Raw genomic sequence first — 14,964 nt, 5'->3', positions numbered from 1 at the left:
ACAGCGTGTGAGGATCCCTAAGGTGCTATAGAATAGTACGATTTTGTTTGGGGACTAATTAAGTGAGGAAAAAATATATCTCTTGGAATGTGCATCTTGGAATAAGAGTGGACAATATTACAATTGTATTTTATGTTTAGACAAGGTATCCTAGGGCCAATCCTTGAGGTGTAGAAGAGTTGTAGGAGCCACATTATTGACTGAGGGGTACTCTATATATGTATATAAATCAAGGTGTTAGTCACCTATATGTGTGGTATACTCCCTCTGATAGAGTTGGAATAGGAAAAATCATTGGACTACAAATCGATACAAATGTGTATGCATGCAATAGAGAAGGGACAAACCCCTAGGGGTGAATTAAATGATATAAGAAAGAATGTATGTGAGATGATAGGTTGGGATGCACCAATAGAATCTTTTTCTATCTATGCATAACCTTCTAGATTGCATAATACATATGTGATTTTGGAAGAGAAAAGAAAGAGAGATTATGGCAATGCTAGTACATCTAAAAGGGTCACCAAAGGGAGGGATTTAGATTAGCCATCTCCTCCACCTCCTATGAGATCTATGTCCTAACATACCATGGAAGATATTTCAAAAGAGAAAAAGCTGAAGCATGTAATCCCTAAGGGGAAACAATTAGATACAAGTTGTAGTAAACATTGAAATTGTAACGAATTTGAAAAAAGTACTTGAGGAGTGCACCCTAAATAGCAAAGTTGAATTCACTTTGGGAGACATTCTTGGTATTGCCAAGAGAGAGTTTCACAAGGTAATCATTGCTATTATCAAGAGAAAAAAGTAGTTTGTTAGAGAGCCTATGCATGCTATGATGCAGGGAAAAGAAGAGTATAGTTTATAGGGCAATCCATGAAGATGACGTGCATGTTGCAATTGACTTTTTTAAAATTGAACATATTATTATTGATGGTGGAAATCTAGTTGATATGGTTGAAAAAGTATTAGCTTTTAGCCATACACAAAGTGCAGTGAGATAAATGCACTATAGTGACAAGGGGATGTCAAGTATGATATCTAGGAGTCATTACACATGCAATCATTGGGCTCATAGAACTATACAAAGACAACCATTAAGGTTGGGGATCTTGAAACTCCTTGTATTGCGCTCAGTGATTATGGTTTAGAAATTAATGTCATGCTTCGAAGCTTGTATGAAAATGACATATGGCCACTATATGTTGATCATAAATGAAGGATGAGGGCAACCAATAATTCTTTGGGTGATTTGTATATAACTTTCCCAAATATTAAAATTACTATAGGTGATGTCTGAGGATGAGCAACACTTTTTTGTACATTAGTGTTGTACATATGGAGATGAAAGTCTTAGATGATAGATTAGCCTATGAGATTGAAATAAAACATAAGGCTATGGATATAATAAAGTCAATTGTAGTTCCATTATTTGTGGATAGTTGTAAATCAATGTTGTATGTATGGAGATGAAAGTCTTAGATCATGGATCAACTTATCCAATTGAAATAAAATATAATACTATGGATATAATAAAATCTATTGCAATGCCTCGCTATCTTATCCCATTATTTGTGGATAGTCATACATCACTATTGTACATGTTGTGATGAAAGTCTTATATGATAGATCATCCTATGAGATTGAAATAAAATATAAGACTATGGATATAATAAAATCGATTGTAGTGTCATTGCTTCCAAACATTGAGAAAAAAATTAGTTGGCTTCTCATCAAAACCAAATTTGAGGGATCCAAAAAAAATTGATCCTAAGTTTATTATAGAATCTCTCAAAGAGTTGAAAATTGGTTGTAATGAGTTTGTTTTCCCTACAAAGAAGTGATGTTTTAAGGAGATGTTGTCTAGGCATGGCGTGGCTTTTGCATTTCAATTGCATGAGATTGTCTATATAGTTCTAGGTATAGTTGCTCCTATGGTGATTTTTACTATTCCACATGTAACATGGAACTTCTTGCCAGATCTAGTGTCAAAAGTTCATTTGTAGAAGTTTTTTTTTGGAATAAAAAGATAAATATGAGAATTTTAGACCCTTCCTTAGCTTCTCACATGAACATATGGTTCATTATGCCTAAGAAAAATGTGGCTTCAAGGTTTATACAAGATATGCAATGAGTCAATAAGATCACTATCAAAAATGTGGGAGCAAGTTCTATTGTTGATGAGTTTGGAGAGGCTTTTTCTAAAAGATCAATATATTCTTTGGATCACTTGCACTCTAGTTATGATCAATTCCAATTTTAGCAAGCAAACTAGGAATAATACTACCATAAAAATCTCATTGGGATTAGTATGCATGTGTACTTTACAATAGGGGGCAACAAATTTTGTTTGCTGATAAATGGGTGTGTACAAGAGGATAAGGATGAGAACTTGAATGAATAGGGAAGTAGAGAATGTTTGTGGTGGTTGGATTGTATTGTTGACTATGAGAAGAACTTGTCTAGACTAGAAGAGGTGAATCTGATTCTTTTAAGTAAAATTCAATTTTTTGTGTGAATGAAGTACTAATTGTTGGGAATATATGTGGACCATATGGCAAAAGGGCATCACCAGCAAAAGTGGATACGATTAACAGAATGGACAAGCCTTGCTCTTTATAGTATCAGAGATGAGGTTTTTGGGAGCTCGTATATGCTATCTTATTTGGATACCTCATTCTGTGCATATTAAAAATGCTATGTATCAGTTACTAAGAAAAGGGTAGAAATTCCAGTGAGATAGAATTCACAACAGGAAGGCAATGGGAAAGTTGAAGAAATTATTTAAGACTACACCTACATTGAGAAAAACAAATTACACAAGTGAAAGACCAACTATCATCATTGTAGATACAAGTTTGATTGGCATTGGTTGGGCTATTAGTCAAAATGATGATGAGGGAAATAGATATGCAATATCAAGTTTGGAGAAAAAGGTGTTGAATGAGAGACATAGATGGCATCCACATGTAAAGAGGGAATTGTAGGGAGTTGTTATAACTCTATAATGTCATAAAGAAACTTTATTGGAGTACTCTTAATTGTGGAGATTAATTGTTTGCCTCTTTTTGGGATGATTATCAGCTTTTAAGTACCACATAGTTTAAATCCAAACTGAGATAAGCATGTAGCACATACAAAAATGAAGAGTGAGTATGAGCCTCAAACACTAGCAGTAGCAAATCAAGACAATATTTTTCTTATATTATGAGTATAAGCACAATTCCCCAACACAAGACAACACAAATGATTAATCCTAATATCCTAGTTCTTTTTAGAGTGTGAGATAAGCCTCTAACACACATAGAAATAGAGACTACATTAAAAAATACTTTTGAAATATGAGGTACATATCTAATAAAGTAAAAAATAAAATAATAAATATTATTTAACAATTTTAAAATAAAATAAATATTATAAAAATACAAATTAAAAGAGTAGTCAAAGAAGGAAATGTTGATTAAAGGTTGGTATGCTAGAAGGCAAGAGGAGAAGTTACTTAAGATACAACTGAAAGCTCTTCAAATGATCAAAAGGCCTTTTATTAGGGTATTTGTTATTATTTGGATGAACATTGAATAATATGTTAGGTATGCTCAATGCCCCACCTTGTAAGGTGCCACCAATGATCCATGGTACTCTAAGTGGTAAGGCTCCCATTATGAGGAGAAGCCATGTGTGAGTACAGACATTGATTGGGTCCTAACTTGTATGTCACATGAGGCCTATGTGAGAAAATGGCAAAAAGGTGATCTTTATGGATCTAGCCTTTGATATAGTATTTATGCTAGTAGCACAATGCATCAAGTTGCAGGGTGTGGGAGTTATCTGGGACCCCCTATTTTGAGGTCCGAGGGCCATAGAAGCAACCCCTGACTAGGGGGGTCTCAAGGGGGCCAATATCCCCCTTGATAGGGGTCTGGGAGCAATGACCCCGACCCGATAGCAAAGAGAATATTCTAAAGGATATTCCCAGGTTGATTAGAAAAGGTTTATAATGTGGTCAAATAGACTAATTGGACTATCTTTTTGGGCTATAAAAGGAAGACCCCTCCAAAGCCATAGTCAATCTAGCTTTCATCCGATTAGAGTTCTTCTAGTTATCCTTAATATCTTTGCCTATCATTTGTCTGGATCACCATCTATCATCAGGAGATATAGAAGATCGGTTGGTAGCCTCATGTACTTGTGTAACACTAGGCTAGATATTAGTTTTGCTATTGGTGTTTTGAGTAGGTTTTCAAACAAACCACCAGAAAGTCATTGGAAAGGTGGGATGTGGGTGCTCAAATAATTGAAGGGAACTCTTGAGCATCGTGTCACATACAATTCTAGAAGCTCCCTTATGGGGTACTATGACTCAGACTGGATAGGTGACAGTGATTCTAGGAAATCAATTTTTAGATATTATTTCTCTTTAGGTTCAGGAATATTCTCTTGGATCAGTAAGAAGCAACCAATTGTGGCATTGTCTTCTACCAAAGCAGAGTACAAGGTAGCTTTTTTTGCTGCATGTGACGTAGTATGGTTAAGAAGGATCCTATGGCATATGGGAGTATAGGATGAAGATCCAAGAGTGTTAAGATATGATAATTAGAGTTCCATTTCCATTGCCAAAAAAATGCAACACAACTAGGAGTTTTCTCAATTTGAAGACCAAAAGTAGCAGCTTCATTGCAGGCATAAGCATCTCCTCAACCATATCATCTACCAACTTTTGCATTCCACTCTTCCTAAAATTTGGATTAAGTGGCAAACTAATCTCCTACAAGTGGATCTTCCCATGTGAAAAAGAAAATCAATTTCTTTTCTAGTGCATCCCTATAATTCATGTAGTCCCTACACTCATGCTCTATACTACCACACCAAATACATCGATGGACAAATCCTTCCTGCATCAAGACTATTGGTGCAACACGTTGATGCTTTTATTTTATCCTTGCAAATTTCAACTTCACATTGTGCATGCCCTTAGTGATTTCGTCCATTATATCCTTCTTTACTTGAGTAATTGTAGAGATAGGGTGCTTTCCAACATACTCTATAAACTTGCTAGTGGTTGAAGGCATATGCCCCAACCTACATACTAGCCTATCTCCTTTGTCTCTTAACCACTACAAAAACAACATTCTTGGCATCCTACTACTCTATCTTTAAGCCCTACTTAGTACTCTCATCTTTCAAAAGTTCTTGTAGCAACCTAACTACAAAGCAAGATCAAGAACCTATAAGAACAATTCTATCTTCTTGAACTCAAGAGTCTATTACTTTGTAATATCCAACTAGCCAAATTTGTGCTCAAATTCCTGCAAGAAATCTATATCTGCAAGACCTTTATTGGGTTTCAAAACCAACTGCATGAAAGTCCTATAAATCACCAAATTTGTGTTGTTAATTAAAAAACTCATCCTTTAGATCTTTCTTCAACCCATTTCACCCTAGATATTTTTCATTAATTTCATTTATGCTTAGCTTCAACTCAGTACTACAAGCCATACAAAATAATGGCTTATCATGTATGAAGAAACCACATAGAAATCCATCTTTTCAACATATAGAGATTCAAGTAATTACAAATGTTTCTGTCACATCAAACAATTTTAGATGGATTTCCATATCATGTAAAGCTTTAGTGACAATAGATTCATTCATTAGAACAGAATTCAACTACTATTGTTGATACTACTATTGCAAATATATAGTAAAAGTCTACAACAATACCTTACATGATGTGGAGGACTTGTAGTATCTTGTCGGGACCAAAAATGGGCCTGACACTAGCTCTAAGGCTCTAGCCATGCCTCCTAAACTCACCTAAATAACCCCACGGCCTTGCGGCCATGAGCATAAAGACACTACGAACTAATTCAATCAAAGAATGTGTTTGTAGATAATATTACTAAAGCATAGTCCAATGGATCATTCTTCCCCGACTCCAAGCAATTAGAGTTCCCAAACATAATGGTTTCTCCAACTCATATCACATACACAGGGAGCACCCCCCAACTAATTGTTGTGGCCCCACTACGGCTCTCCTACATCTCAAGGATTGGCCCCAATATACGTCGTTCCAACATAAAGCACATGTGAAACATAGTCCACTCTTTTAATGCTTGTTCCACTAGATGAAGTATAATTCTCACTGAATCAACCCCCAAAGAGATGAATGTACTAAACCTATAGCTTGGGACTTCTCATGCTCTCAACATAGGTTAGCATTTATGAAACTAAGTGCTATGCAATCTAAGACCTCATACTCATTTGATACCATGTATATGGAATGTGATGCAAAGGTGCCCACGAGTGCACAAACAATTTATTTTATCAAATCAACAATGTGGATGTGCATAACCAATTATTTTCATGATTTTCATACTACTAGCATATTTACTTTGTCGCATAAGGGACAGTACCGAGCATTCTTGTGCTATTGAGCCCTTTAGCTTTTAAAATAAATGCATCCAATATGTAAAGTGCATTATAAAAATCGTATTTTAGCCTATATTTAGCACTCGTGACCCCTCCCCTTCCTACCATTTAATGTTATGCTTGCAAGGGTAGGTGTAGAGTGTTTTTATATCTTTTTTTTTGTCTAAAAAGCAATAAATCACGCACTATAACATGGAAATGGGGCTAAGATGAGGCTAAAACTCCTACCTTAGGCCCATCATACATCCACAAACACATTTGTAATTTATGGCGCATAAAATCTATTTTTTCTATATAAAATCCTTTTTTTTCTTGATTGTTTAATGTAAAATGATTAAGAATATTGAGATTTGTCATCATTCACCATTTCATACCATAGAAACATAATATAACTCAACAAAATCCATATGACTCATGATTTGCCATAAAGTAACACTTTGTGGGTTTTGCATGTCTAGCATAAAATTAGTAAACTATTAATACTTACTATTCTTTCTAATGTTTCTGATAAAACAAATCATTTCCAAGTGATAGCAATCATTTCCAATCATATAAAATCAAAATGCATCATAAAACAATCAAGAATCCCACTTACGCATTGAACCATATAAAAATCCATATGTATCTCACGTTTGGAACGCCACGACGCTCATCCATGGCCATTGACACCTCTCTCACAATCAATCTATGCTTCATAATGCTTCAACATCATCCCATGTTCAAAATCCTTTATCTCAATCCACCCCTCTCTCATGTAGAATCAATCATGGAAACAAGCACTAAGAAGAGAGAGAGAGAGAGAGAGACACACACACACACACACACACACACACACAGAAGACAGAAATACTCAAATCAAAGATTTTAATTCCTCGTGTCATATCGTACATACATATAGTCAAATTGAAGCTCTCAACGCATAGATCGGGGATATGCCTTCCATCTCTAATCAATCGGCTCGATTAAAAAACCATGATCATCCAAATCGAGGAGGTATCAAAAAAATTGTGCTCCCCCTCCTCCACGCAAAAAAATAATAATAATAATAAAGCCCTTAACTTAATTCTTAACTTTCCAGTTCACTTTTTGCATGTTCACACTACCCGAAAGTGGTTCCGACTTGGTCAGAGGGCCAAACGAGCTTGGAATCACAAAGGGACTAGATGGCTGGTTTCATGGCATTAAAATCTTTCAACTTGGCCTTTGTTGTGCTCTTTTTGGCTCCCATATCTAGTAGCCACTTTATAACGCGAAACTTTGTGGAGCTTAAATGAGGGGTCAAACAGACTTCGATCAACAAATAGAGACTTGCATTGGGTTCTTGGTGTCAAAATCTATGTAGGAAAACTCCTGCTCATTGATTTGTCTCATTTTATTTTCCATAAAAAATTGCTCTTTTACGACTCTCAAGCCATTTTTATGCTCTAAATCGAGCTCCAAAAATCTACACTCATTGGCAACCACAGGATAGGACGACTCAGCCCATTGAATCCATGAACTAACCTACACATCCAACAACCATAAAGAGCATCAAGCTACTTCAAAGAAGAAAACACAACAAAAGATAAGAACAGCTCCCACCCTACCCCCTAACTAAATTAAGGCATGAAGATCCACAAGGGATAGGCCAACTATAACCTGACAAAGATCTAGAGCTAGTTGCTAACCAATTGCTCCAACACATACAAGCTGAAAATAACTACCAAAGAAGTCATCCTACGTGGTGTTCTGAACTATCTGCCCACCCTAGGACAACCGGACCAAGAACACTTACTAGTAGGCGCTGCAAGAGGACTGCTATAGCCTGATCTTGCATTTTTAGATCCTTTTAATTTACCACTTTTTAATACATCTAGACTTGATACTCCGGCATGTAAAAGGGAGGGAGTTGTCTTCTTTCTACCTTTTTACATCTCTTGTCCGATCGAACCATGCATCACATCAATAAGATCAACAACAGACTCGACCAGTTGCCATTCCTCAAGATTAGAGGGATAAACATCTACAAGACAAATGAACAAATGCTATAATGAAAAACCTTAAACCAAGCTCAAGAAAAGAAAGACTTTAAGAATCAAATCATTACAATTTGGTCTATGCATTGGAACATTTGAAGTTTCGAGTTCCAAGTTCCAAATATAGCTCTCTATGCATAAACACATGTTGCACTAGTAGCTCTTTTATGCTATTCTTATTTACTCCAAGCTTGAAATCTCGAAATCTACCCTTCCAAGTAGAGATGAATGAGCTCTCATATCTTCACCTTTTCCCACGTTTTCCTATTACATGGTGATCCAACTACCTTTGCTAATGATTGTAGAAATCCATCTTCCATCTTTTTGGAATGAGTTAAACACTAATATGGATGTGATTTGGGAGCTTGGACACCTTGTTGAAGGTCGAATTTTTGTATCCATGGCACAGAGAGAGAGAGAGAGAGAGAGAGAGAGAGAAGACTAAGCTACCATAAAGGAGGGAAAAACACGAGAGGGATAAAAAAATGAGAAAAATTAAATAAAGGCCAAGCTCTTTATTAATTTGAATTTATATTAAACATGTTATTATCATTATTCCAAATATATCATTAAATAAAAGTGGTCGAGACTATATATCATTAATGCAAAGAATGTCATAATCACGAACATAAGAGGCAAAAATAGACATTGATAATAAAAATTCATATCTCTCTCTTTTTGTAAAATGATTTTTTGTAGTTTTTGAAATAGAACTTCCGTTACGGTGGCTCTGCTCCTATTGGTCTAGAGAACTCTCTCTCTATCTCCTAAAAGGCATTTTCGAGACCTCAAAACTCCCCTAATGTTTCAATAAATACAAAGGCACAAAAGATTCAACTCAAAATGATTTGGTTTCATCTACTTTGGGTGACCTTTGTAATGAGAAGGCCTAAAAATCTTTTGTTACTTCTATTTATGTACGGAAGTCATTTTCAAGATTTTGATGAGTTAGTCTCTCTCATGATCACTAGCAATCAACATGCAAGGTGAATCATCTAAAAGAAACAGTGAATAGATCCAAGCATTTTACTCAAGTTTAGGAAGGGAATGTGGTAAATCCTCTTCAAGAGGCCATGATATGGGTCGTGCTAGTGGTAACTAACAAAAGAGGTTGAATCAACAATTTATTGACATGCATATTTTGGGAGGCTACAGTAATTTTGGAGGTAGGGGAAGCTCTAGAGGAAAAGTTGGATAGCAGAATAGAGGTTCTAACAATTTTGGTATTTTCTACCATTGTTGTGGAAGAAAATATCATATTGCAAGTGCCTATTTTAATAAAAAGGATGACATTTGCAGTGAAAAATTGTGACAAGGAAACTATGCATCATCTTCAAGGTCGAATGATGACAATTGAGTGTTATTGGTCATTCAGCATATTATGAATGATGTTATAGGAAAGGGGGCCTATGATGATGTATGTTATGTTGATTTAGGTGCATCTAATCATATAATGAGCTATGTTGAATATTCCTTTGTCCTTACATAATGGTCAGACAAATTATTTGTCAAATGTTTTACATTTGTCATTCATCACAAAGAGTTTAGTATTTCTTGGTCAAATGCTAGAGAATTGACTGCAAGTTAGATTTAATGCAAATGGTTGTTTTGTTGAAAACTTTAATAACAAGTTTAAGTTGGTTGCCAAAGGAAGTAGAGTTGGCTACATTTTAACTTTAAATGTTGGAATTACTACTAGAGAAAGGGTTGCAAGTTAGATTTAATGCAAATGGCTATTTTGTTGAAGACTTCAATAACAAGTTCAAGTTGGTTGCAAAAGGAAGTAGAGTTGGCCACATTTTAACTTTAAATGTTAGAATTGCTAGTATAAATGTTGGTATGTATACTAAAGGAAAAGGTGTGGTTGCATACATTGAAATATGGCACAAATGTATTAGAGGTGCAAATCTGCAAAGGGTAAAATTAATGCAATTGAAAGGATTGGTTGTGCAGGTTTTCCTATATTCAAAGTTCCAAATTTGCATAAAGTTTATGAAGCATATTAGTTCAGAAAGTAGACAAGACAACCATTTTTCATGACAAAGATGTAAGCAAGGATATACTTAATGTTGTGCATATAGATGTTTGGGGGCCTACCTAGAATGTATCTCTTAGTGGCAGTAAGTAATTTGTTACTTTCATTGATGATTGCTCTAGAAAAATCTAGGTATCTTTCATAAAGGAAAAGAGTGAAGTATTTGAGCCCTTCAAAATTTTCAAGGCTATTGTTGAAATAGAAATAGGATTGAAAGTTAAGTGCTTGACATCAAATGGAGGGAAAAAATACCTATGAAATGAGCTCATTGATTTTTTAAGGTCACATGGGATAAAGCAACAATTCACATGCAAGTCTACCCCACAACAAACTAGGATTGTAGAAAGGAAAAAGAAACATATTGCAGAAGTTGTATGGGCATTGAAAAAAGAATATACCCAAGTACTTTTTATCTAAAGCTATTCATAGTACTATCTAGATTATGAAGAGGTTTTCCACAGTTGTAGTTTATGATATGACTCTTGAAGAGTGTTTTACATGCAGGAAACCTGATGTATCACAATTGAAAGTATTCAATTGTAATATGTTCATATGTCTAAAAGGCTAAAAATTGTATTTTCATTGGACTCAAAGGCTAAAAAGTGTATTTTCATTGGATAGATATTCTACTGAGTTGAAAGGATATCGTTGTTATAACCCTGTTAGTAGTGAGATTCAAGTGAGCAAAGATGTTATTTTTAATTAGATGAGCAATTGGTATGCATCTAGTTGAGATGCATTGAATTATGTTGATTATCATGATAGTCATGTTCAAACATAAAAGCAGGATTCATGGACTCTTAGTGGGCCAAATACATCATCTAGTAGTAGGACTATAGCTAGTCCATGGTCTGGGAGACTAAGGAGTAGCTCCACATCTTCAAGTGCATCTACTAGTACTTCAGGTGTAATGACCAAGGGAAGAGGAAAGTGTCATATGGTAATAATGCATCTACTAGTCATGTACGTCTTGATGAAGACTCTAGTGGCTTAGAGAGTTTGGATGATGAGCTTGGTATTCCTTCAATCAAGACACTAAGTGTACAGAGAGAGCACATGGTCATGTAAAGGCTCGATTGAGTGATCCATAGGTACACATCTAGTAGGGTGGGATACCTTGTTAGAAGTTGGTTTTGAGGGTTATGCAGCTCACCATTATGCTTATATGATAAAAGTATTTGAGGATGTTGAGCCCACTTACTTTGAGGAGGTTGTTGGACATGCTCATTGGGATACACCCATGGATGAGGAGGCTAATGCATTAGAGGCCAATAAAATTTGGAATTTAGTACCATTGCCCAAGGGATAAAAAGCTATTATTTGTAAGTGGGTCCATAAAATAAAGCATAATGCAAATGGTTCTATTAGCAAGTATACGACCAAGTTGGTTGCAAAAGGCTATGCACAAATATATGGCATAGGTTATGAATAGACATTCAGTCTAGTTGCTAGAATGGTAACTATTGAATGTGTGACTGCTTTGGCAATTGCCAAAGTTTGGAGTTTGCAGCAAATGGATGTGAAGAATGCCTTCTAGTATGGTTATTTGCAAAAAGAAGTGTATATGGAGTAGCTAGCAAGTTATGAGGATTTAGAGCATCCCACATACGTGTGCAGGTTAAAAAAGGCTAAAGCATGGTCTGACAAGATCGAAGACTATCTTGTCAACATTGTCTTTTATTCTTCTATTGCAAATCACTCACTTTATGTTAGGAAAGGTGATGCAGGTTTGGTCATCATAGTCATATATGTGGATGACTTGACTATTACAGGTGACAATGGGATTGCTAAAGTCAAGGGCCTTTTGAAAAAAAAGTTTGAGATGAAGGATCTGGATGAGCTGAGACACTTTCTTGATATTGATGTGATCAAATGTGGTAATGGTATATAGCTATCCCAAAGGCAATATGGCTTGGATATGTTATTCGAGTATGGTATGGTGGCATATAAGCATCTTTCAATGCCATTTGTACAAAATGTAAAATTGATTATTGATATTGGGGATGAGATAGAAGAGCCTCCTATGTTTAGAAAGATCGTAGGGAGTTTGATCTATATAATCATCACAAGGTTAGACTTGAACTATGTTGCTGGACTTGTGAGTCAATTTCTGCAGGTACCTAAGAAGCCTCATTTGGATGCAGTGATATGCATATTGAGATATGTGAAGTCCACCTTGCATTATGAGCTTTTTTATGAGGTAGGTAAGGATTTGCTGTTGTTTGGGTATATAGATGAAGATTGGGCTAAGAATATACTAGTGTTTGGGTACACAAATGCAGATCGGGCTAATATCAAGTCCAATAGAATATCTACAAAACAGATTCATTCCCTTGGTAGTGTAGCTATTACTTGGAGCAACAAAATGCAACCAATGGTTGCTTTACAGAGTACAGAGATGCTACTATGGCAGCATGTGAGATGGTATGCTTACAAAGTTATTGGGTGATTTGGATGTGCAAGGAGATGGTCCAGTTATCTTTTACTGTGACAACATGAGCAGCATATAGTTAGCTAGAAATCCAATGTTCCATGCTAGGACAAAACACATTGAGGTGCATTACCATTTTGTGAGAGAGAGAATGTACTTATAGGAGAGCTTGACTTGGTATATGGCAATACACATGATCATATAGTTGATATTTTGTGAGAGAGAAGGTACTTGCAGGAGAGATGGGCTTGGTTTATGTCAGTACTCATGATCATATAGCTAACATTTTCACAAAGGGATTTGGTGTAGAGAAGCTTCAAGGATTTCAAAGCTTACTTGGAGTTATAGAGATGCAGTTGAACTTGAAGGGGATTGTTGAGATGGCAGAGTTAGATGAGTCCACAAATCTACACTTAGCACATTGGTGGTCATTATGATCCTCACATGGTCACTAACTTATTACTTATTATATTTGGTTGCTACACCTACCTATATCTAGCATAATTATAGTGCCATTTGATTAGTTATACACTATTTGACTTAGTAGACCACTTTCCTTTGTGTTGTATCTTATATATACTTCATGTAAATTGTATTGTGAGAGAAAGGAGGAAGAAAAACTATCAAAAAAACATTTTGGCCTCCATCTCTCTTTTTGTGTTCTTAACTGAGCTTCCTCGTGTATTGTGTGTATTTTGTGCAGTAGCTCAAGTAAGTCTCCCCACCATGCAATTCGTGACATAGGAATCAAAACAAGAGAGCCCATGAGCTAGGAGAGTAGGTGTTCATCAAAGAAGTGCATCCCATGATGATTCAAGATCCCTTGTATTAGGCTAGAGAGTTCCTTTATGCAAAAGAAGTGCTTCTTATAAACTTTGCAAGGATAAGATCGAGGAATGCTCAAGTGTTTTTCATGAGTAAGAATGTGGAGGCCATCATGGAGTGAAATAACAAAGAGCAAAATTTCAGCAACCAAGCTTATCTAGCCAAGTACATGTATAGATATTGTTCATTTGTGCAAGAGCTCTCATGTGCGCCAAGCATTGCAAAAGAGGATACTACTTTCAAAACCCATACATCATACTTTGAGCTATGGAGATTTTGAAAAATGGGGTGTTGATGTGAGAGTATCTCTTCAAGATACCAAAAATAAGAAGTATTACATACTCACAAAGTGGGGTGTGGATGTGATAGGACCACTTCAAGGCACCAAAAATAAGAAGTGTTAGATCATCACTATAGTGGATTACATGACTAGGTGGCCAAAGACAAGCAACAAGTAATTGTACAGCAAAGGAAATGAAATATATAACTTTGCTCATGAAATGTTTTGTTGTCACTTTGAGGTTCCTTTGGAGTTGTTTTCTAATCAAGAAAAATAGTTTAACACTAATTTGGTAAAGCAACTTACATAGAAGTTAAACATAAAGCATGTCATGTTTACAATTCCTTACCATCCACAATGAAACGGGCTTGTTGAAGGCTTTAATGGAGTATTGCAGAAACTTTTGATGAAGCTTGTGGAGAAGCATCCTAAAAGTGCCACCCAAAGTTGGCCTTCGTAATTCAAAGCTATGCAATCATAAGCATGATTATACATATCCACCAAACTATGAGGCTATTTGATGTAGCTATTAGAAGTATATCACCACACTAATCTTTTGAGGCAAAACATAATGCTTTAATGGATCATGCATTAACCATTACATACATTCAAAGCAAATATAGGAAGCATAAGAAGGATAGAATCCACCTAGAAATGAAAAAAAGAAAATGCCTTGAGGCCTTGGAATTAAGTTTCTATCACTAGTAAGCCAACTTTCTTAGGATTTCCTTAAGGTAACTCAAAACTCTACGAAAGTTTACTTTGATATGTGTGAAACTACTACTCATAGGTATCATGTCTTTAGAAGGAAGCATCTAATTTAGGAGTGTAAATAAAATTTGTTGACACTCTTGTGCTCTTTTTATAACACCATCTCTTAAGATCAACCAAATTTATTGCCACTATTGTGCCCTTTTATAACATCATAGCTTTAAACCAATGTATAATA

This window comes from Lygodium microphyllum, chromosome 11 (genome assembly GCF_053477565.2).
Source record: "Lygodium microphyllum isolate KBCC chromosome 11, Lygodium_microphyllum_v1.1.10, whole genome shotgun sequence".
Classification (NCBI taxonomy): Eukaryota; Viridiplantae; Streptophyta; class Polypodiopsida; order Schizaeales; family Lygodiaceae; genus Lygodium; species Lygodium microphyllum.
Note: the sequence above shows the minus strand (reverse complement) of the source record.